Raw genomic sequence first — 24,536 nt, forward strand, 5'->3', positions numbered from 1 at the left:
GCATTGTCTCCAGCAAGGTGTCTGCTAATTGTTTCCCTACCAGAATCTTCTTTTGGCTGTGTCTGTTTGGGACTGTTTGAATTGCCACTAACCATAAAGGGTGTGGGGCAAGGGCCATTCAGGAAGCTGTTATGATTTGGGGGGTGGGGATGGGGGAGGAAGGTGGGGAGTGTGTGTGAGTGTGTATGTGTGTGTTTTCTGTCAACAGTCTGTGTTTTCTCAACTCCGGGGTTAATTCTCTGTAGAGATTCCTTTTGAGCGGAATCCACCAACTCCTTTTCGAGAGCAGTTAGCTAGGGGAAAAAAAAATCCTCCCACCAGCAAAACCTAGTCTTGGCAAGAGTCACAAGGTTCAGCCTTTGGAGTGAATGGAATAACCAGCCACTTCACCTCCAGAAACCCCACAGGTAAGGAGAACACATGGGCAGGCGAATGCCCCCTTTCTAAAATATCTTTGGAGAAGGGGGTTCTCCTGTCCCCCAAGGAATGCCTCATAAGGCCCGACAGCCTCGCATTTTCTCTGTGCCTAGGTGAGAAGCAGATGAGTTTTTCACTCTGCCATGGGAGAGAAAGCCTTCTCACCCAGCCTGCACACACATGTGTAAACACACACACACCTCAGACCTGCGGCCACTGCCTCAGGTTGTGCTGCTAACTTCTCCCACGAGCCTTTTTATGGTAAGGAGGCCTGCCCAGCAAAGACAGAACCCTACCTAGATACGACTTCCACCACCCGTGCCCCATAGAAGGGAACATGCTGTTCGAGGTGTGCGCGGATATACAGGGACGAGCAAATGTCTAAACAAGATATCTCCTGCCCCTTCATTCCCTGCTGACAGCTATGGGCTGTCTCTCTGCCAGATAGAGGCATCTGTCAGGAGATGCTGGGAGCCCCGCTTATGGACCATAACGGCCTGCGATTTTATTATACAAGGAGTTTATTGCTGGCCTAATTAGTTTCAAACTGGGCATTCCAGCTGAGGACACCTAAAAAACATCTGGTGGAAGAAAGCCGCAACGAGTCCTCGTTCTGAGCCGGTTACGGTTGGATTTCTGCATAACTCTGGTCTCTCGCGCCCGAACACAAGTTATCTTTGGAAAAGTAACCGAAAAAATAAGGAAATGTTTCTTCTTTGCGGGGAAGGAGTCATCTTGTCATGGGGGAACCCAAAGCAGTCTTAAAGTGGACGTGCTTGGACCGTGTCTACCTTTTCACAAACTGCCGGGGTCCCCCTATCTAGCTTCCCTCAATTCAAAATGTACTCAGCTCTACCACAGAACGCTTCTGCTGAGGACTTCTGCCCCGTTCCAACAGCAGCTAGCATTTTATCAATTTATCCGTCTGGAACAAGGCTTGCAATTTTGTACGTGCAATTTAAAGCAGAAGTAAGACCACATATTTGAAACAGCATGTCTTGGGTGTTTTTGCCAAATGGTAATCCTATAACAAGTCAACAAATCATAGTTCTTTATGATGTGTTTAATACAACACAAAAGGCATGAAAAGAAGACTTTAGAACTTAAGTGATGAAAGCATCTGGTTTTTAAAAATCCCAAAGAATCGGGATAACATCTCTTTATTTTATTTCCTTTCCTTTAGCTACTTAACGTTAGGAAAGAGACTGATCTGTTTATAGAGTACTCTCCACACAGCTACAACACGAGGTGAGCTGTTTTCAAGGCAGAGGAAAAATGCCAAGTCCTTTAAGATAAAATAGCTAATATTGCGAAGCTAAAATTACAAGGGAAGAATGGTCTCACTACCAAGTAGTTGTGGGACCTGCGAACAGCTTTTAAAAAGTTCAGGCCCTTTCGGATCTAGCCGTATTGGTCAAAAGTGCCAAACGTAGAGCTTCTTCCAAAGGCAAGGAGATTTTTTTCATGCAAACACAATTTTAGGTTTCGTCAAAAGCAAGAGTCAACTATGATCATTTACGACAACCTTCTTTTATTAACTTAGTCTGAGGATGTCTAAATGCAAGGAAGTAGAATGTTTAAGGGGTTTTAAAATGGGGGGAGAAAGTGGAAAACACGAACATTTCTTGGGTAAAGGTGCCTGAAAGATTTTTTCCGAAGATTCTTTTTAAAGGGAGGACTCCCTGCCCTGCCCCCACCTCCCCAAAAGGCCCAGAGGCTGGAAATCTGGCTATGACTTCAGTATTATTACTCTGGTAGTAGAAATCTCACTCAAGCAAGAAAAAGGCTCGTGAAATGAACAGATTTAGTTGGAAATACAGCAATTGTCCGCTGGTTATAATTTCCTTTGGAAGGGAGCTCCGTAACTCAAACATAATTCAGCACTCAAATCCTTACTTGATGTTTGTAAATCATTCTCCGTTCCCTCTGCTCTTGCTAACAACCAGACTCTGATGCTCACTCATTTCGCTGCACCTCGTCATTAAAAGTTACCTCCACCAGGGCTGATTTATTTCTCGACATTATATATATATATGTAATTAAAGATTACGTAGCGTTTCGGGAAAAGAGGGGAGAAAAGAAAATGGTACCCATAAAGATGCAGCCTCAGTCTTTCTTTGCAAAAATAACTCTGACCAGAGCAGCAGTCACGGTAACTGCGCTGGGGAGGCGCGGGACCCTCCCAGCCAAAGCGCTTCCCTTGGAGCCCCTGAGAAAGGCGCTCGGAGGATTGTGCGATGCGAGTATTTTTTAGAGTATTTTTTACGGGTCAAGCTCTCCTAGGATTCCTGGAGTTCACAAACTATTTGAGGGCAGGAAATGTATTTGAGGAGCTAAGGCCAGCAGGGCCGTTGAACCTCCAGGCTGCAAGGCTAAAAAACAGTTCTTTTTTCCACTTTCTCTCATTACAGCAAAACCTTAGCCTCGTTCTAAACAATCTTCGGAGGCAAAGTTTTTTAAGTTTTCAACTCCGGCTTCTGCAAGCGCCGGGACGCCCGCCCGGGTACAAAGCCCCGAGAGCCGGCCCCTCGCAGGCCGGGCACAGCCGGACTTTCGAACAGAAATGCGGGTGGAAGGCGGCGGGGCGGCCGTTCCCGCCCCATCCCGGGGGCTCCCCACACAGCGCTCGCAGGCGTGCGTTGGGCTCCCCGCGCCTCTTGAGGTTCGGACCGAGCTGGGGGCACCACCCTGGGTCGCCGACGACCCGGGCCCTTTCATGAAAGGGTCCAAACGCAGCCCACCACGTCTACACCGCCGGCGCGCCATGCACTTGTCCCGCGCGCGGGAGTGCAAACTTGAGTCGCTGCCCTCCGAGCGCAAAAGGAAACTGAGGCCCGGAGACCGGCTTTCCCGGCACGGGATCCGCCCGCCGTCCCCGCCGCCCTCGCGCCCGCGGTGCCCTGGGGGCCCCGTGCGCCCCGACAGCTGCGGAGGCCCGGGCCCGGAGGGTGCACGAGCGAGGCGCAAGGCGACCGGTCCGCGTCAGCCCGGGCCCGGCGAAGCGCGGCCAAGCCCGGCGGGCGGCCCGAGGTGGGCGCCGCGGGCGGTACTCACCGCGCGCAGTGGAGAGGGCGCCCCGGCGCGGGCGGGCGCGGGTCCGACGCGGCCGGGCTGACTGCGGCGGGCACCGTGCTGCTCTGCCGCCGCCGCCGCTGCCTCCGCCTCCTGCGCTGCCGCGGCCGCTGCCTGCGCGGGGAGGACCGGCCCCTTCCCCTCCCCGGGCCGGGCCCTCCCTCTGCCCCCGCCCGGTCCCCGCGCCGCTGCGTGGGCGCGTGGGGGCGCCGAGGCGCGGTGCTGGGCTCGGCGGGCGCACACCCCCGGCGACGGGACCCGCGGCGCGGGGCTCCGGCCCTGCCGCTCCCGCCGCGCTGCTCTCCGCGCCTGCAGCCCAGCCGAGCGCGCCCGCTCCTGCCGGTCCTGCAGGAGTCTAGGGCGCAGCCTCCTCCCCACCCACCGACAGCCCGCACCCCCTCCCTCCGCAACCCAGGCGCGGCCCCTGAGAACCGCACCTCGACAGTAACTCCGACGTTCATTCATTCATTCATCCATCCACTTATTCATTCCTTCAGCCTACGCTGAGCATCTGCGTGTCGGGTACAGCCCCCGCGAGATTCAACTGGAGCCAGGCAGATTCGTTTGTGCACATGGGGAGATAGACCACAAACAAGTAGAGAAGCAAGGTAATTTCAGAAAGTTAGAATTATTATGGGGCGTGGGACTTATGTGCTGGGGTGCAGGGAGGGTGATCTTAGACCTCTCCGGGGAGGTGACACTTGAATTATGAACAAGACCACTGCTAGTGCTACGGGGGTGGGGGGAGCGGTCAGAATCATAAACCTACTTTTCACCCACTTTACAGATAGGGAAATTGACGTCCCAAGAACCTAACTGGCTTACCCAAAGTCAGTGGCACAGCCGCCCTCCACACACACACTCCAACTGAGACACCCCACTTACTCCATCCTCTCCTGATCACCTTTTTAATAATCGTCCCCACGATAAACTGTCTGGAATGGAATCTAGGCAGCTCTTTTCTCCCTTCCGACCACTTCACTGTGGGGCACCCAGGATGCTTCCGTCCAAAATCAAGAGCAACCACTGCCATTTGTTAAGCTCAATAAAAACCCGGGTCCTCAGATAAAGTTGAATTTCAGAGCATCAAGAAATAAATTTTAAGGCGCCTGGGTGGCTCAGTGGGTTAAGCCGCTGCCTTCGGCTCAGGTCATGATCTCAGGGTCCTGGGATCAAGGCCCGTATCGGGCTCCCTGCTCAGCCGGGAGCTTGCTTCTCTGCCTGCCTCTCTGTCTACTTGTGATCTCTCTCTGTCAAATAAATAAATAAAATCTTAAAAAAAAAAAAGAAAGAAAGAAATTTTAGCATAAACATGTCTTATGCAATAGGTGGTAATCTATTCAAAACTTACTGTTTCCCTGAAATTCCAATTTAACTGAATGTCCAATATTTTCTTTGCTAAACCTGGCAACTCTAGCTTATCCAGTGTGCCCGCCCCGTCCTCATCTCATAAAATCCCCCAAAGAGACCCAAAGATAGATGCTGTAAGCATGCCCATTTTACCAATGATCAAGTCCAAGCTCCAAGAAGGCAGAGAGTAGCTGAGCCCAGGGCTGAAACTCAAGTCCCGCTGATCCTAACGCCCTTGATGTTGAGATTTAATATCCAGATTCAATTCCAGTTGTGGCGCTCTAGGAAAGCGAATGAACCTTAAGCTCTGGGGCCCCTTGCTGGCTGGTCCCATTTCTAAGGTTCTGACATTTTGTACATTTGACATGAAAAGTGACCTTGCGAACACACTTCTAGGTCCCTGTCAACATACTGACATTCAGTTGCAGTCAGTAAAGACCACTGTCTCTTTCGGTTCTGATTCCCCCTGTCCTACTGGATCCCGATAGGCGAGATGGGGGTGGTCACTGCCATTTCGGAGATCCAGCTGAGGAAAAGTTGAGTTGGGAATTTTGTGATGTTTGTGGTATTTTTCAGCTTCTTAAAATCTCTATTTGTCATGATGGATTTTCTTAAATTCAAAGAGATATTCACTTTTGTACCGAATTTTGGACTTTATTATTTTTCTTCCATAGGGCTCCCACATTATATGTGCTGGAGGCCCAGCTGTACATTCATCCGCCTCTGGTCTGAGCTGGTTCTCTTCTTTCTACTCTCAAAACTTTAGGTGGAAGCAAATGTATCAGTAAGCGTGGCTGTTCTCTTTCCATGAGCTGAGTAAGCACCAGACCTGTAGCTCCTGGATGACTTTTCTATTCCTAGAAGCAGAACAGGCACATGAACTTGGCCTTGATTTTCTCATCTCTAAAATGGAGACACCAGTATCCATATTCTATGATCATGGTGATAATTCACTGAGACCATGCCTGCACACACTTTATACCATGACCGTAGTTGGTACTAGTGAAGCTCAACCATTATTACTGTACACAGATCTTCACTCCCCATAGCATCTCGCAGAACGCCCCAAGTCCTTATAAACTGAGTGTCTTCATGCTCTCCGGACATGTTTAATTTTTCTTCGCCCATGAGCCTTCATAGAACGTTATCTAAACAGTAGTGGTGGGTAGAATTTCTTTCTTTCTTTTTTTTTTTTTTCCTAAAGGAATAGAATGGGGTAGACTGGCCTAGAAAATATGAAATGAACTGCATGCAATTAGAGTTTAAGTGTGTGTGTGTGTGTGTGTGTGTGTGTGTGTATCTGTGTGCTGGGTCAGGCCAGACGGGGTTTCTTCCTGCAGATCATGGGAGAAATGTCAACGAACACATTAGCTGAGGGTACTCTGTGGAGTACGAAGGGTTAATCTGTGCCCCTCACATCATTTTTCTCCTTCACCAGAATTTGGCCCATTATCTCATACATCACAGCCACGCCCCACGGCACCCTGAGAGATAAACAGGAGGCAGGTGCTTATTAATTTTATTTTATTTTTTTCCTTTTCTTAGGGCAGCGGTTCTCAACCCCCCACTACACAGTAGAATCTCCAAGGGAGCTTTCAAAACTCCCCATGCTGAGGCCCCACCCCAGACCAATTAAACCAGACTCTCTCAGGGGAGGGACTGAGGCATCAGTATTTTTTTTTTTAAGCTCCCGGGCGATTCCAGTGTTCAGCAGAGGGGGAGAGTCCCCACCTTTGGGAAAATAAGAACTTGACCACTGAGTCACAGCAGATGAGGTAGAACCCCAAATGGGAGTTAAGGCTCCCAATGCTCATTGAAGATTACCCCAAATGCAGCTGCCTTTCTATGTACCAGAGCCCTCCTCCTGTCCCTTTGTCCCCCCTTGATTTTTTGTCTTATGACGTAGTTGTCCTCGTTTTGTAATGACCAGCAAAATAATCCCAGACAATATCCGAAAATGCTAAACCATAAAGCAGACTCTTTGGAGTGTAGATCACAGGTGAGCCTACCCTGGAGTAAAACAATCCCTCCTCCCCCGACCAGAGTCTTCCAAGTACATGTTCTCAAAAGCCAGAAGACCAGCTTGACTTGGAAAACTCCAAACTTCACAAAGTATCCAACATGTATATACATACCCTACAAGCACATATGTGTATTCTCTATGTCCTATCATGTCTTATTTCTATACACATTCTTTTCCCACCTGCAAAGAAAAAGTATTCCTTTTTTTTTTTTTTTTTAATGCATTCGTTTAAACCTTGGTTCTTTCCAAAAGGGATTTGAGGCAGCATGCAAAAGCATAAATATATGGGAACAGAATAACTAAAACAGGAAAAGCAGGTGAGGGGGAAACACGGGGAGGAAAAGACAAGAAAGTCAAAATGCGGGCTAGGAGGTCCTGAGCGCTTGTTGAGTGGTGGGCTGAGAATCAGATGCTGAGTGTCCTGGCAGTCAAGGCAAAGAGGAAAAGATGATCAAGTACATCAGTGGCTTTCAAATTTTCTTTTGCTCAAAAACAAACATGCGGAGAAGTTCAGGTTGGAAAAAGGAACTGAGGGATCCCAGCTCCAGTATCACACCTCTCTCCTGTGGGTACTTGTAGACAGTCTTGAAGCAACACCCAATTCTGCGGAGGCAAGATTGAAAACCATGAATTTCAAAGGGCTTCCCTGCATTCACGAATCTCAATGCCTACCAGATAGAAACAAGCAGGACTACTTGAAGCTATCAGAACTTTGCCTGATACTGGTACAGGAGATAAGGTTTCCCATGGGTCCTTATAAAAGAGGCAATAAAGGAGTGTCTGGGTGGCTCAGTCGGTTAAGCATCTGCCCTTGGTTCAGGTCAAGCCCCATATCTGGGTCCCTGCTCAGTGGGGAGTCTACTTCTCTGTCTCCTTCTGCCCCTCCCCAGAGCTCATGCTCTCTCTCTCTCTGTAGTGTTCTCTCAAATAAATAAATAAAATCTTTAAAGAAAAAGAGAGACAATAAATATGTAATGTGGGAGGGATTGGGGGAGCTAGCTTTTGGCAATGTGAAATTTAAAAAATCCCCCTTTGGCAAAAAAATAAAATATTACATTCTCCCTAACCCAAGGGCACAAAACAGGCATACTTTGAACATCTCCCTGGTCAATAGTTTCCCTGTAGACTGCCTCTTTGTATTTAATATCTAAACTTCATAAAAGGCATGACTCTCAAAATGATCAGATGAGTATTTATAAAAAAATAACTCCTATTTGTATCCTCAAAACTCTGAGTAGCATTTCTCTTGGAATAACAGGTAGGACAGCAGGACACACAGGGAAAGTAACATTTTAGGTACTACTGCGACAACACTGAATCACATTTTGAGAAGTGCACCAAGGAGCAAAGAAGGGGACCTGCAAACGGACGTGGCTGTGTCACCACGTGCACAACCTAAGTAAATGGCGTGGTGATCGGGAAGCCAGCCTTTAGGCACTTTATCATCTTAACAAGCTAGTTGGATAGTCGGTCTAGATTGTTAAGTGTTCAGTTCCACTTTAGGAAATTGTTTGGGGGATTGGGTTGACATGTCATGCATTATAATTCTTCCCACTTCAAATAGGGGGACTATCCACTCTTGGGTACAATTTCAGGCAGAGCTCCAGAATTTCAGGATCACCAGTGCTCCATGGAAAATGCTCATTCTCACATGGAGAGGGACATCAAGACCCCCACTTAGGCTGCTCCCTTGGCCTGCACTACGCCTCCCTGAGCTAGGCCAGTAGTTTCATTCCAACCCTTTCAGATCTCTGCCCTGTGCCTCTGCCCCAGAGAGCCCCTCCCTGAGCTCCCTGTCCAAAATGGCATCTTTATCCCACTGCCCCCCATTGTTCTCACTCAGCACATTTATCACACTGCTACCCGGAGTTTCGTATCTGCCTGTTTATCTCTATTCACGGTGGTCTCTCCCACTAGAACCTCAGCTCTATGTGAGGAGACACTTGCTGGGGATCATGGCTAGATCCACAGGGCCTAGAACAGTGCCTGGTACATGAGTAGGCACCGAGTAAATGATGAATGAATGGCAGATACAAATGATACGGCATGGGTTTGATGGATACGGCATGGGTTTGATGCCGTGCACACAAAATGACCAGGGGCTTGTGGCCCTTTTCCATTTCCTTTACCACCCATCCTGAAATTAATAAACAGAAATAAGGGTGTTCCAGAAGCCCATTCTTCTGAGAACAGAGCTCAAGATAAAATCAAGTTTTTCTTCTCTTCTTTTAGGCTCTCCCTTTCAATTTGTTCTTCAGCAAAGGCCCAGAGGATTCACAGGTGAGGAATGGAGAGTAGCCCAGAGGGATGAAGTCCAAGTTTCCCTTTGGAGACTAGTTAGCAGACCACAGAGAACACGCCCAGTGAGAGGAGAGTAAGATGGAGCCCTTACCCCCTTGCTCGTAAAACCCAGCAATGGAACAAATGCCTCGATGGTTGCCCAGACCTTTGGTCATGATCAGCTCTCAAACTGATTCTGGCGTGAAGACCACCCACAGAGCTCTAAACCAGGTCACCTCCTTGCACTTTCCTTCAAACCCCTGCAATTCTTTCCTTTCTTTTTCCCCTAGAGAGGAAAAGCAAATCGAATGACAAGATTTCTGGCTTTTTGATACATGTGGCTTCTCTTTTCTTCTTGTTTTTGGCCAGCTACTGTGTTTGATGGTGAACAGAGCCAACGGGTCTTCGGGACATATCAGGGCAATGAGCTTAGAAATGCTGACCACGACACATTCGAGATCTCCACAATCCAACGAGATGTCGTTCTACATTCTTAAAGAATTTGTGGTCTGAATGCAGAGGGATTATCTGAAAAGACTATTGGAGCTCCTCAAGTTCAAAAGTCCATCTAAAGACTTTTGGAGAGTGAATGTCCCAGGCAAACTGGGACAGACAACCATCCTACCTAAGCAGGATGACTTTGGTATGTCCTGAGGACCAAGAACATGTGACGTTTGCTGGGGAGGTGTTTGCAAACTTCCATGAGCTGACTTGGGGGCAGTGAGCAACACTTCTCATAGCAAGGGTCTCTCCAAACCACGTGGGCTGCTATAAAGGATTCCTGTGTGGAGACTAAGGACACTTTGCCTGGGTATCGGCTGTTCTTACTCTGCTGGAATCTCTAGAACATGGACCAGTGACCTCTTTGCCAGTCTGGTGGAGTCTCAGGACATCCCCCCACCACCACCAAAAAGCGTCTAAATACAGAAAAATAATGCACATATAGTGCCAGCAAACTGAATACTGATGACAATTAATAACAAATTACCTAGACTCTAACCTCATGTGACTCAGAAAAATCAACCCTAAACCTAAAACCATAAACCTCCTAAAAGATGACATTAGATAAATGTCACCCCAGTCTTGGGCTGGGCAAAGCTTCCCCAGGACACAAAAGGCACAAGGGATGAAAGAAAACATTCATAAGTTGGATTTCATTAAAAATGTAAAACTTTGGGGCACCTGGGTGACTCAGTTGGTTAAGCACCTGCCTTTGACTCGGGTCATGATCCCAGACTCCTGGGATCAAGTCCCGCCTCGGGCTTCCTGTTCAGCATGGAGCCTGCTTCTCCCTCTCCTGTTCCCCCTGCTTGTGCTCTCTCTCTCTCTCTCTCTCTGTCAAACAAATAAATAAAATCTTTTTTAAAAAGTAAAACTTGTGTTTCTTTCCAAAGGCAAACTTGAGAAAAGAAAAGGGAAGCTGCAGAGGACAGATCCATCAGACAGATACAAAAATCACATGAGAATGTAGAACAAATATACAAAGATTTTTACAACGCCATAGTGAAAAGATAAATAACTCAATTTTTAAAAAAGGGAAAAATTTTGAACCAATGCTTCAAAAGGGAAGACACACAGATGGCTGAGAGACACACAAAGAGATGCTCGGTGTCATTAGTTAGAAGGGGAACGCAAAAGCAAACTAAACTATAATGAAATACTATCACATAGCTATTAGACTGGCTGAAGTTAAAAAGACTGACTATACCAAGTGTTGGCAAGGATATGGAGCAACTAGACTCTCATATCTTGGAACCTGGAAGACAGTCCAGCAGTTTCTCTAAAAGTTGAATATCCCTCTACTATAGGACCCAGCCATTTGACCCCCAAGAGAAAGGGGGAACACAAATTGACACAAAGACTCACACAAGTTAACAGCAAGTTAACTTGTAATAGCAAAAAACAGGAACTAGCTTCACTGTCCCTTAGCAGGCAAATAAAGAGACTGTGGTACAGCCATACAGTGGATTACTCAGCACTAAAAAGGAATGTATGATATACACACAGTGTGGATCAATTTCAAAATCATTATGTTGAGCAAAAAGCCAAACCCCCTCCCCTCCTGGAAGAGACTTGTAATGCAAGATTCCATTAATGTAAGGTTCTTAAAAATGGAAATAAGTTTATAGTGACAGAAAGCAAAGCTCTGGTTGCCTGTGGATGAGAAGGGGGGAAGGATGGATTATAGAGGGGCATGAAGAAACTGTTGGAGGTGATGGAAAAGTTCAATGTCTTGATTGTGCTAATGGTTTCATGTTGTGTATGGATGCCAAAAACGATAACATTTAACACTTTAAATACGCCCACCTTATTATACTTCAATTGAAGCTCGCTAAAAATATGCGCGTTGTGATATAGTCATATGAGTTTCTTTATTAACACAGTTACTAACAAGATCTAGCAGCAGACCCTACAACTTCCCTAATTTTGCAGCAGTGCTGAGATTAAAAGATATCTCAAGATATCTGCAACAGCCATGATGTAAATATGAAATTACCTGTGATTGCTGTTGGTAACAGAGTCACGGGTCCTGCTAATTCTCCTGTGGGTTTGTCACCACATTCATTTGGAAGGAAATGCTAAGTTTCACTTAGAGGCTGATGAAAATAAAGATACTTTTGGGGCACCTAGATGGAGCTCCTGGTTAAGCATCAGAATCTTGATTTTTGGCTCAGGTTGTGATCTCAGGGTCATGAGATCATGTTGGGCTGGCCATCAGAGCAGAGTCTGCTTGGGATTCTCTCTCCCTGCCCTTCTGCCCCTCCTGCTTGTGCTCACTCTCTCTCTCTCTTTAAAAATAAATAACGCTCAAGAAAAAAAAAATGAAAAAATAAAGATACTTTTCTTCCATCCAAGTTACAGAACTCCCAAATTCTATACACAGACCCCAGGTTAAGAAGTCAAGTTGGAAGCAATGCCAGCTACCTTAGGAACTGGTGGTAGTAATCCCTCTGGGAGACGGGAGACAGGCATCTTTAAACCCCAGGAATATTTATAAACATGTCCTAAATGGGAAAGGAATTTTATCAGAAGCATATTTTAACTGAGGTGCAATTCAGATATAAATGTGAAAAATTTCGACAAGGCCAAAATCATCAGATTAATATTTTTTTGTTAAGAATGAATCTGTTCATATTTTGTAATTTACATATTTTAAGAGACTTCTGCTTAAGAGACTTAAACTACTCAAGGAACATGTTGGTCAGACTTGTTGATTGCAATTAAATATAGTTGAATCATTGCTGAAACATTTTTTAGCCATGATTTTAGCAATGAAAAATTAAACAATCTTTTTTCAAGTCTGGCTAAGTTTGTATGCAATCATTGGAACACTTAAGGTAATTTAAGATCTGATGTATAAATGTCATTCGTTAGATTTATAAGAATTGATTAAGTACAAATGTTGGACAGTTCAAGTGCTTGCAAAGAAAACCCAAAATACCAAATTTAGAAATGTAGTTTAAAATTTCAGACATTTAATTAGCTAAGCTCATATGGGACCAGATATTAACCAATGATTTCTTGAAAAACAAGCTGATTTTTGTTACTCTATTCTTAGAAATAAAACAATAGACTTGAAGAGGAAACTTATAAGCCCAAGGGGCAAAACTAGGTTTGGTAAATTGTAATTTTGGTAATTCAAAATTATTTCCTAGAATTTGTGTGTAGTTTATTCTGTCTATAAAAACCACCCAAACTCCGATGTAACAGAATGGATGGCTGACAACGGAACGAGACACAGGAAATCCAGGATCCTTCTCTCATCCCGTGTTTATTTTTGACCTAAGCATCCCTCCTGTCCCCCATCTGGGCCTCTGCCATTGAGGAATTAGCCACAAACACAAGAAAATTCTTTTCAGTAACCTAAGGAGAAGAAAGGTCATTTGTTACACTGGGCTTAGAAACAAATTTAAAATACTGAACCACTTAATTTTTCAAAACAGTGGAATCTAAACAAATGTTAATTGGTGAACAAATGTGTATTCATTGCCAAAACCCCAGTTGGTTTGGACAGCATTTTTTCCCCCCAGCTCCTTCAACAGAGTTGATCCCTTGGCCTGCCCTCTCCAACAGTGTAAAAAAAAAAAAAAATCCCCAGAGGAATACAATAGTTGTACAATACGAATTTTTAACAATTCACAACATTAATGGCAGCTAAATACCAATATAGAAACTTTCCTCCTCACTGAATTGTTGGAAAGATCAAAAAAATAATTTTTTCTGACCCAATTGAAATAATTGCTTTCCTCACCAGATAATTCTCTTTCAGCGTTCAGCGATTCTATTATTTAGGATATCAGCTTGGCTGCTGTGACCAAAAGACATCCCTCCAAAGTGGATGTCTTTTTTTTTTTTCCCTCACTTAAAAGTCTGGGTACTCAGTGGATGGCCGGCTTGGTGGCTCCACAATCATCTGGGACACAGGATCCTTGTCTTGTTGCTCTCCATCATCAAAATGTGGCTTCCATTTTATAATCCAAAATGGTTGCCCTAACTCCAGTCATTGCATCTGTATCCCAGCCAGTAGGAAGGGGAGGAAGAGCTGTAAAGCTCTTTACTTTCTTGTAAGGGAACTGCCCAGAAGTTGAACACACCATCTTCATTCACACACTGTTGGTCAGAACTTAATGATATGACCATGCCTGGAGCACCTGGCTCACTCAGTTAAGCGTCTGCCTTCAGCTCAGGTCATGATCCCAGGGTCTTGGGGTCAAGTCCCACAACAGGCTCCTTCACAGCTGGGGGTATGCTTCTCCCTCTTTCACCCCACCCCCACTTGTACGTGCTCTCTCTCTGAAATACATTTTAAAAATCTTTTTTTTTTTTTTTTTTTAATGATATGACCATGCCTAGTTGCGTGGGAGCTTGCAAAATGTAGACTTTATCTCAGCAGACAATGGCAAGTTAAATATTCTATTACTGTGGTAGAAAGGGAGAACAGAGAGTGAAGGACTCCTCCACAGTCAACATTATACTCTATAGGTTACTGAGTTTTGTGTGCATCATGATTTCTCTTGCGAAATATTGCTTGTAAACTCAAATTGGTGTTGCCACTTAGGAGAAAAATCTGGAAGTGCCTATTAAAAAAGAAAGTATCACCCAGGAATTCTGTTACCCATCTCCTTTCTACAGAAACACATAAATACTCTATAGTTAGCATGGGCAAGATGATGTTTGTTGAGCGTTGGTTATAAGAGTAAAAAGGGAAGAACTAACTGGCAAGTCAGAAAGAAATGGCTAACCTGGTATATCCATATTTTTGACTATCTAAGGAGGTGAATCCATGCATATGAGAAATGTCATTGGTAGAATGTCATAAATAGTACATTTATACGTTTTAAGAAGAATATATTTGTATATACACATGTTGTAAATACTCAGAGAATCATTGGGAAGCATTTATATATTAAAAAGATTTGCAAAGATTGATACTAAAAGATTATATATATATATATGTGTGTGTGTGTGTGTGTGTGTGTGTGTGTGTGTGTGTATATATATATGGCAGCTGGGTGGCTGTCGGTTGAGCGTCCGACTCTTGATCTCAGCTCAGGTCCTGATCTCAGGGTCATGAGTTTGGGCCCATGTTGGGCTCCATGTTGGGTATGGAGCCTACTTAAAAAAAAATTAAATAAGGGGGTGCCTGGGTGGCTCAGTGGGTTAAAGGCTCTGCCTTCAGCTCAGGTCATGATCCCAGGGTCCTGGGATCGAGCCCTATATCGGGCTGTCTGCTCAGCAAGGAGCCTGCTTCCTCCTCTTTCTCTGCCTGCCTCTCAGCCTACTGTGATCTCTGTCTGTCAAATAAATAAAATCTTTTAAAAAAATTTAAAAATTTACATATAAAAATATATTTTAAAAGAAAACAGTATGTTCCAAAGTATAGTATATATAATACTATATACTAAATATACTATGTACATGAGATATATAGTATATAACTCTAGATACTATAATATGGTGTCAATATTTTGCTATTAAAGTATCAGTTATTTGCAGAATGTCCCTCACTTAGATGACTCTGATGTTTTCTCATGATTCGATTCAGGTTCTCTTTGGCAAGAATACCGTAGAAGCGATGATGTGTTCTTTACAGCACCTGTTTTCAATTTGTCCCATTAACGGTGCTATTAACTCCAGTACATAATTAAGGTGGTGTCCGCCAAGCTTCTCCACTATCAAGTTACTCTTCTTTCCTTTTTAATTAATAAGTATTTTGTGAGGATAATACTTTGAGACTACCTACATAGCCTGTTTCTCATCAAACTTCCAATTTATTAACTTATTTATTCATACTCTTTTATGCAGGGTGTTTCACTTGTTACTCTCTTATTTATTTTCCTGTCCAGACTGTCCCAGATGCAGTCAGTGGGCGTCCTGGTTTCTGTGCCCATTTGATATTGTCTCATTATTCTTTGAACATTTCCTTCCTTTCTCATGCAATAAGATGTTCAGGTTCATCTTCTACTTGTCTTGACTCAGTCCTGGAATTAGGCGTTTCTCCAAAATTCTGTAGTTCCTTTTAGTGGAAAAGAATTTCTAGAAACCAAGAGCTGAGCACCAAGTGTGCCTCCTGTGGCTGCTGTTCTGTCTCTGCTCTCAGGTTCCCTCAGTGGACAGAGCTACCATCATGAGTACATACTGACACGTAGACACATAGCCATACCCAGAAGCATATACACACACACGCAGACATGTATACACGTACACACGCAACATACAGATGCACAGATACGTGTACGCACAGATATGTAAAGACATGCAGATGCTTGCATTGCTATTTTTTCAATGTGCTAAGCTGATTCGATAATTCAACCGAAACAGGAAATATCTGACTAGAACATCTTGAAAATGAATACAAATTGGCTGATTGGATATCAAAACAGATAGTGGGGCCATAATAATTAAAACAGAGAGGTGTTGGCATAAACAGATAAATAGACCAATGTAATAAAATATGGAGCTTAGGAACAAACCCGTACTTAGGCAAATGTGTGCTGCTCAGTGGGGAAGGTGTGGATTACTTGATGCCATCAGAACCACTGGTTCTCCATTGGAAAGGCTAACTCTTACCCCTCTACAGTAATTAAAACAAATTCCATGGATAATAAAAGGCACACATTAAAAGAAAAAAAAGAAAGGGCACCTGGGTGGCTCAGTCATTACGCATCTACCTTTGACTCTTGTGAGGTCCTGGAATAGAGCCCCACATGGATCTAGTGGTCAGTCTCCCTGCTTCACAGGCAGCCTGCTTCTTCCTCTCCCACTCCCCTTGCTTGTGTTCCCTCTCTCGCTGTGTCTCTCTCTGTCAAATAAATAAATAAAATCGTTTTAAAAAAAGAAAAAAGAAACATCTGCTAAATATACTCTGGGAATGTACACACAGAACTAATACCAGTGGTTCCTCAGATGGAAGGGGGATTGGTTTTAGAGGAAGGATGGAAGAAAAATCAAGGGAAATTTTACTTTATTTGTATTCTTTGATTTTTTTAAAGATGGTAATATATTAATATAGTACTGGGGTAATTAAAAATAAATTGTGAAATCAATCATTTTAAAAGAGAAATGAAAAAAAATAAAAGAAATTATTTTAGGTTAGAAGAAATAGCTTATGCAAATTGTATAGCACAGACTTGCATGTAATAAAATGCCGGCTCTCACGATTCTGGTTTTAGGTATATGATTTTTGATAAAATCCATTCCCCAGAAGTAAGGATTCCAGGTTCCTGGCTTTGTCACCAACTTGGCGCATGACCATTGCTGTATCTGATTCCCAGTTGCTCCTCTGGAAAATGAAGGGGTCAGACTAAATGTCTCTTTCACCATTAGAATTCTGTGATTAGACCATTTTACAAAAGTCCTCACAAACAGATTTTTCATTAGCTTTTTATTGCTGTGTAACAAATTATCACCAACTAACAGGACACATTTACTGACTTAAGGTTTGTGTGGGTCAGGAGTACAGGCACAGCTGAGCTGGGTTCTCTGCACAATGTCTCAGCATGCTACAGTCAAGGTGGAGCCAGGTTGCATTTTCACCTGCAGACTTAACAACTGGACAAGGACCCCCATCCACCCTCAGTCAGGCTGTTTACACTTTATTTCACTGAGGCTGTGTGATTGAGGACCCAGCTCCTTAAAGGCCATTGGCTGGAGCCTGTCCTCTATCTCAGAGGCAGCCAGCAGTTTCTTGCCATGCAGTCCTTCTGGTAGGCAGTTCACACTCACCATTGGGAATTCACACTTACCAAAGCAGTTCACACTCACCATTGGGAATTTACATTCACCAAAGCAGTTCACACTCAGCACTGGGAATTCACACTCACCATAGGCAATTCATACTCACCACTGGGAGCTCACACTAATCACATTCAGTTCACACTCACCATAGGCAATTCACACTTACCACAGTTCATACTCACCATAGACAGTTCACACTCACCATTGGGAGCTCACACTCAACATAGGCAGTTCACACATAGATTGGCTTCTTCAAGGCCATACTCTCTTACTCTAGTGCATGCTAGCCAGACAGTGTCTCTCTCTTTCATACAAACACACACACACACATAATCACAGGAATGACATGGTGCACCTGGGTGGCTCAGTGGTTTAAAGCCTCTGCTTTCAGCTCAGGTCATGATCTCAGGGTCCTGGGCTCGAGCTCCACATCGGGCTCTCTGCTCAGCAGGGAGCCTGCTTCCTCCTCTCTCCCTCTCTGTCTCTCTGCCTACTTGTGATCTCTGTCTGTCAAAAAAATAAATAAAATCTTAAAAAAAAAAAATCACAGGAATGACATCGATCACTGTTGCCACATAATATAATTATTAAGGGAGTAACATCACATCACCTTAGCCAAATTCCATTGGTTAGAAGCAAGTCACAAGTCCTTCCCACCAAGCCCCCTGACTAGGGGATTTTTTTCCCCACCCATCAACACCAGGGATTGGGGATCATGGAGACCATCTTAAAATTCTGCCTGTCATAACATCTCTAGGTTGCAATTATTAAAAAGCAATCCTGTCTTTCCACTGATAAAATTATTTAGACACTGGAATGGGGGGAGGGGAAGAAAGGGGATTTATCAAGAAGTTAGAATTTCTTTTTCAAAATGGAGTTTTGTAGCAAAAATGACAAAGCCTAACTGCAGGAATTTTTATTTATGATTCAGAGCCTACTATATACACCAATTTTAAATTGTCCCTTCAAGCCATAGAGCACTGACAAATACATATTTAAAGAGTGTGTGAAATTGAATCACCTCTAGACAATTATTTTGAAAAATTAATTCCTGCTTGATTATTTAAAAAAAAAATCAAGTCCATCATTTGGATTCCTTTCTTCTCCATAATTCTTTTGTAAAATTATATTAAAAATTGAGGCTCTGGGTATCTCTGGCATGCTTGGAGGGCAAAGTTAAGATTGAAGGATCAAATTAAAAAAAGACTCCCCTTCGAAATGTGCACTTAGGCTTCAATCATTTGCATGAAATTGAGTGAAGCAAAGAGGGTAAGAATTCACCTGATAGCCTTCCAAAAACAGGGAAATGTGGACCAAGAAGTGGACTCAGATAATAAAGATGGGTGGGAGACAGAGCAAGAGAGGAGAGGTGGTCTTCCCATGGACACCGCGTGTTAGCGTTGAGTGGGACTTCCACTGTGATCATTAGGGTCTCGCCAGCAGGGGCTTGGCTCTGCAGCACTGGGATGGAACCTTGCACCCCATCCGGACAGATGGGCATCTTCCCTTCCCAAGATGACTGTGGCCCGGTTAACAGAAAGAAAAACAAATCTGCAAATGCTTTTGTAAGTTGGTCTGGTGAAATGTTTGTGGGGGAGGGGAAGGCTGGCTGTCCTTTGCCTCTCAGCAAATGGATGATTTGCCCAAACAGTTCAAACAAATGTTTTTCTGTTAGAGAGAGCCACATCCCAGGCGAATAAACCTCAGCCCAGGCAAACACGAAGGGTGTTAGGACAGGGCAGAAATAAACTACTTTCCCACTAATGTTGCCCGTGAAGTTGAGATGTCTCCAAGTGTGCAAAGTGTTCTAAAGCAACTGACTTCAGGGCGGATTCTGTTGGTCCCCTGCCGTGTTTCCAAAAAAAGAGTTTTGCGTTTAAATTAAGTGCCATCATTAATAATAAACACATTTCACTTAACATCTGGATTCCTGGCTTCTCCTGGAAAAAACAACAACTGGAACATCTGTTGACATGAGGCTCACATTCCTGCCTAAAATGGCATCGGCTGATGGAGCTGGGTAGTGTCCACTGCTCCCGGCTGTCTCACACCTGGCCTTCTTCATTCATTTCTCTTTACCCCGATCTCTACAGAAATTTGAGTTTGCAGCTCTTCGTTTGAGGCATAGCTAAGCTTTTCAACTTGGAGAGCATCAGGTCCAACCCTTTGATTTTACAAATGAGGGAAGTGAGGCAATCACAGTTAGGTAGAGGTTGAACTGAATTAGATCCCAGGCTTCTGACCTCCCCTACCCCCAGATTTACTGAGGTGTAACTGACATGCAACACTGTATAAGCTTAAGGTGCACAGTGTGTCGATTTGATACTCATGTATCACAATATGATTACCACTCTAGTCTTAGCTAAGGCCTGCATCACTTCCCATGACTACTATCTCTTTATAGCAAGACCATGTAAGATCTGCTCTTTTACCAACTTTTAAGTATATAGTACAGTATTGTTAACTATAACCATGGTGCTGTGCATTAGAGCCTCAAAACTTAACATATTTTTAAGTAGAAAGTTGTATTCTTTGACTTCTAAGCGATTTCTCCATCCGCTGTGACCCTGTATCTGTTTCTCCAGGTTCATTACCAGGAGTTGAAAATCTTTATATTTCTCTTTCAGCTATGTGACTAAAATGCATTTTTTGAAAAAAAGATTTTATTTGAGAGACAGCATGAAAGGAGAGAGGGTCAGAGAAAGAAGCAGACTCCCTGCTGAGCTGGGAGCCTGATGTGTTGCTCCATCTTGGGACTCCGGGATCATGACCTGAGCCAAAAGCAGTCACTTAACCAACTGAGCCACCTATGTGCCCTGTGACTAAAATGTATTAATGAATATTCTTCTTCTTCTTCGTCTTTTTTTTTTTTTTTTTTTTTTTTTTTTTTGAGAAACCTTAATTGCTTGGCATCTGTTTTAGCAGAAAGTTGGCTCCAAGGCTTTTTGGTTACCTCTAATTGGAATTTGTGATTGAGGGCAGTATTGCCTAGGTAGAGTAGGGCAGATCATCCACTAGGACCTAGAAGACAGCACAAGAACTTCTAAGTATCATTTTGATCTAAAATAATAAGAAAGAAATTTTGTTTTGCTAACATTTAATATTCCAGTTGGCAGTGGTACCCCTCGACTGTGAGATAGTCTTGGGTTTCTTAGGGTGCTGGAGACATCCAGAGGGAAGAGGTGGCAATTTCCAATGCCGAGGGGCTGGCTGCAACCCATTTTCACCCATTTGTTTATTTCTGTGATGCGTGAAGCTAAGTCAATTAAGATATGCTACTTGGAAAGTAACAAAAGCGGGGCACCTGGGTGCCTCAGTTGGTTAAGCATCTGCCTTCAGCTCAGGTCATGATCCCAGGGTTTGAGCCTGGGATAGAGCCCCGTATCAGACTCCTTTTTCAGTGGAGAACCTGTTTCTCCCTCTCCCTCTGCCTGCTGCTCTCCCTGCCTGTGTTCTTTCTCTTGCCATGTCTCTCTCTGTGTCAAATAAATAAAATCTTTAAAAAAAGAAAGAAAGAAGGAAAGAAAGAAAAGAGAAAAGCAACAAAAGCTACCAAGAAATTATTTGGGTGCACTCTCCATTCTTGGACAACTTTTCACTTTCCCCCCATATTTTCTGGAATATCCCTCATGTTGGCCATGGAAGTCATTAGAGTGGGCCTTGAGATTGGGTTTTTAGGTTTGGGGAGGATCTAAGAACTTTTCTCTTTCTCAATTCCCCAAAGCGAATCATCTCATATTGGTGGGTCTGGACTTTGAGGTCTATGCCAGTCCCCCTTTCCCAGAATTGGTGGGCACAGTGGTCTCTAACTGGGAAAGCCTCAAAGCTGGTAAACCGGCTTGTTGTGGGCTAGCAGCTGACTGGAGACCTCTTAAAATGTGAGCTCCAGTGAGATACTGCCTGACTCTAGGGGAGAAGGGGAGCCTCATCAAATGGCCTTCCAGGGGCTGCCCATGTAAAAGAGATGGTGGAGGGACACCAATTTGCCCCATCAACTGCCCCTATCAATTTGTGGGACCCAGGACAATAATACAAAGCAGCCCACTTGTTCTATATCTAAATTTAAAAATTATAAATCAAATGTGTTCTAGCCTCATGCTTTTGCAAATATACCTTCATGCTGACATACAGTGCCTGGTTCAGGGACTCAGTTTTAGAATCCTTGGACTTCTCTGTGTTCTGGTTGGAAAATTACCCAACCCCTAGCCCACCTTCCTTTTCTTTCTACCTCCAGCTCCATCCTGCCATGAGGAGCTCTGTGCACACGTTTGCACTTGCTAGCCAGTGTGTCCAAGCTCTGTCCCAGCATCCCCCACTCCCCGGGGACTGCAGGGTGTGTGCTCTGGTGAGGCAGTCAGCTCTGGGGAGGATACCTGTGGGATAGAAGCTCAGACAGCTCAAGGGTACATAGTCTGGGAGACAGAGGATGGACCTTGGGTGCCCACATACCCTTAGGCTCGCTGACGGCTCCCCCGCGGAGAGGGCACAGCCAAAGGAGGATCAGATGGGGCCTTTGTGACCACTCAAGTTAGTTGAATCAACCCTTCCCAAATGGCAATGGACAAGTGGCCAATGAGATTCCTTAGGGAAGCAGGTAAGAGGAGTAAGTCAAGCACAGGAAGAGGGCAGAGTTCCCATTCCTCTCCCTCAAGAAACTTGGTCAGCCACATACTTAATCCAGGCCTTTAAGGTAAAGGTGGCAGTTAAAAAAGGAAAGAAAAAACGATTGTTTTTAAAAGAAAATTGAACAATGGAAAGAACATTTTGAAAACAGATGTCTGAAAATCTTTTATAAGGGTTTATTATTGACATATTTACATTATTCAAAATGATGTACAACTTATAGAAACGCTCAAACTGCACACCCTTTGAAATCTTGGAAACAGAATTTCCTAATATAATTAAAATCACCACAAACTAGCGTTTCGGTGGGATTTAAATTCATGGGTTAGAAGTGTAAAAACTCAGTATTTTTCTATTAGTTTTCAAGGGCAATAGCTTTACCTCAGGAAAGATAGAGGTAACCAGACAAATTTCAACCAAAACCTTTGCAAAATGGGTGTGTGAAATTGGAAGATGAAAAGAATCTTTTTTTAAAATAACTACAGCGAGTTGGAAGACATCTTTATGAGGTTACTTTCTCATTTATTACAGCCATTCAAGTAGGGAGATGCACTGTACCTTATAATTATAAACTAAGAATTAAAAAATAATGAAGGCTATTTAATCACATTGTTTTCCATTTCAAGTAGTAATAATTTGTCATTAAGAATTTTTTTGAAATAATTATTTTCATCACTTCCTCTTTATATGTTTTGTATGCTTTACCATTCACAGAATATGTCACTACAGTGGTATGTGTATAGCATTTAAGTGAAAAATAAATAGGCGGGAGATGTTTCAAAATATTTTGCCTAATCAGAAGTTTGGAGGCCACTGATTGAGGGTAGAATGTGATCCAGGATAAGACCAAAGGTGGCCTCTTTGCCATCAACACTTTGGCGGCTCAGTCTGAGAGTGGATGCTTTCTTCCTTCTCCTCTTGGACCTTTCAAATAAATGATGCCATCTGCTTCGGGGGAGGAGGGGGCGGGGTGGTCAGTCCCATGCACTCAGCACTCAGGAGGCTCTGGTTTCTATTTCATGGTGGGAGTGATGCAGGCAGCCAGAAGGCATGTTTTTGCTTTTGTTGAAACTCTTCCTTTATAAGGACTGATATGAGGAGTTCTATTCACTCGGTCGCAAACAGAAATGGCACTGCTGAGTGCAGGAGACAGCAAAAGCCACCAAGCAATGGCGAGCATGTTGGCGCCGTGTGAGGAAGTGTTTGACAGCAGATGTAAAGGAGTGAGCAGTAAGAATCCCTCGCATTTACAGAACGCTCAGCTGGCACCAGACTGCGGACTCTCTGCGTTCAATCCACAAACCATGTCTCTACGGAAAGAACTATTATGCACTCCAAAATTAAATTTTGCATTCTGAAATAATTTCAGACTTTTGGAAAAACTGCAGAAATGGTATAGAGAGCTCCCACGTACTCTTCACCCAGCTTCCCTTAACATTAACATTTTTCTTCATGTTAACAATTTACATGCCATAGTACAGTATCGATCTCTAATCTCAAGAAACTAACATTGGTGCAATGGTAGTAACTAAACTATAGACCTTATTCAAATGTCACCAACGTTCCCACTCTTGTCCTTTTTCTGTCCCCAGATGCAATCTAGGAAGCCACATTGCATTTAGATGTTTTGTCTCTTCATCTCCTCCGATCTGTGACACTTTCTCCATCTTTTTGGTTCTTCATGGCTCCGACACTTGCAGTAAGTAGTGGTCAGTTATGTCTTTCCTTTTGGGTTAGTCTGATGTTTTCTCGTGAACAGATTAAGGTTGTGAACTTTTGGCAAGAAATCTATGGAAGTTGTTTGCACCCTTAGGACACCTTATCAGGGACTCTGCGATGTTGATAGATCTTACTACTGATGATGTTAACCTTGATCATTGGTCAAGGTGGTTGTCTGCTGGGATTCTCCACCACAAAGTGACTAGCTTCCCCTTTGTAATTAATAAAGAGCTGGGGGTGGGGATGATACTCGGAAGCGATGCAAGTATCTTGTTTCTCCGCAAGCGTTCATTGGTGAACATTCGTGGGTGGATCTTGCCTGCAAATTACTGTGGTGTTTGCAGAACGGAATTCATCCTCATTTCATACATGAGGCAAACAAGGCTCAGGGAGCTGACCTGCCCTAGGCTACAAAAGCCATGACCCACGGCGCCTGGGTGGCTCAGTGGGTTAAAGCCTCCACCTTTAGCTCAGGTCGTGATCCCGGGGTCCTTGGATCAAGCCCCACATCAGGCTCTCTGCTCAGCAGGAAGCCTGCTTCCCTTCCTCTCTCTCCGCCTACCTGTGATCTCTGTCAAATAAATAAATAAAATCTTAAAAAAAAAAAAAAAAACAAGAAAACAAAACCACGAACCTCCTCTCCTCAGGATCCTGCCATGGCCTCATTCTCACTCAGGAAAAAAGCCAAAGTCCTGATGAGAGTCCCACAGACCCCTCAGTCTGGCCCCTGTGAGGGTCTAGACTTTATTCATACCCCACTCTCCCGCCCTCCCTTTCTCTAGGCCACAGCAGCTTCCTTGCTGTTCCTTGAAAA

At 44.1% G+C, this 24,536-nt stretch overlaps 1 protein-coding gene across 3 annotated transcripts in view; it reads right to left on the reverse strand.

The window, feature by feature from the left end:
* The window catches only part of EYA2 (EYA transcriptional coactivator and phosphatase 2), a 282,642-nt gene extending 278,877 nt beyond the window's left edge, over positions 1-3,765 (reverse strand). The window contains exon 1 of one of the 3 annotated variants that reach the window (XM_059132953.1): positions 3,472-3,762. The gene's annotated coding sequence lies outside the window, so the exon portion shown is untranslated. Of the gene's footprint in view, positions 1-3,471 lie in introns of all 3 variants that reach the window. The other 2 variants (XM_059132949.1, XM_059132951.1) reach the window with 2 other exon arrangements.
* Between the last annotated feature and the right edge of the window lie 20,771 nt (positions 3,766-24,536).

Source organism: Mustela lutreola, chromosome 9 (assembly GCF_030435805.1).
Source record: "Mustela lutreola isolate mMusLut2 chromosome 9, mMusLut2.pri, whole genome shotgun sequence".
In the NCBI taxonomy this organism is placed as follows: Eukaryota; Metazoa; Chordata; class Mammalia; order Carnivora; family Mustelidae; genus Mustela; species Mustela lutreola.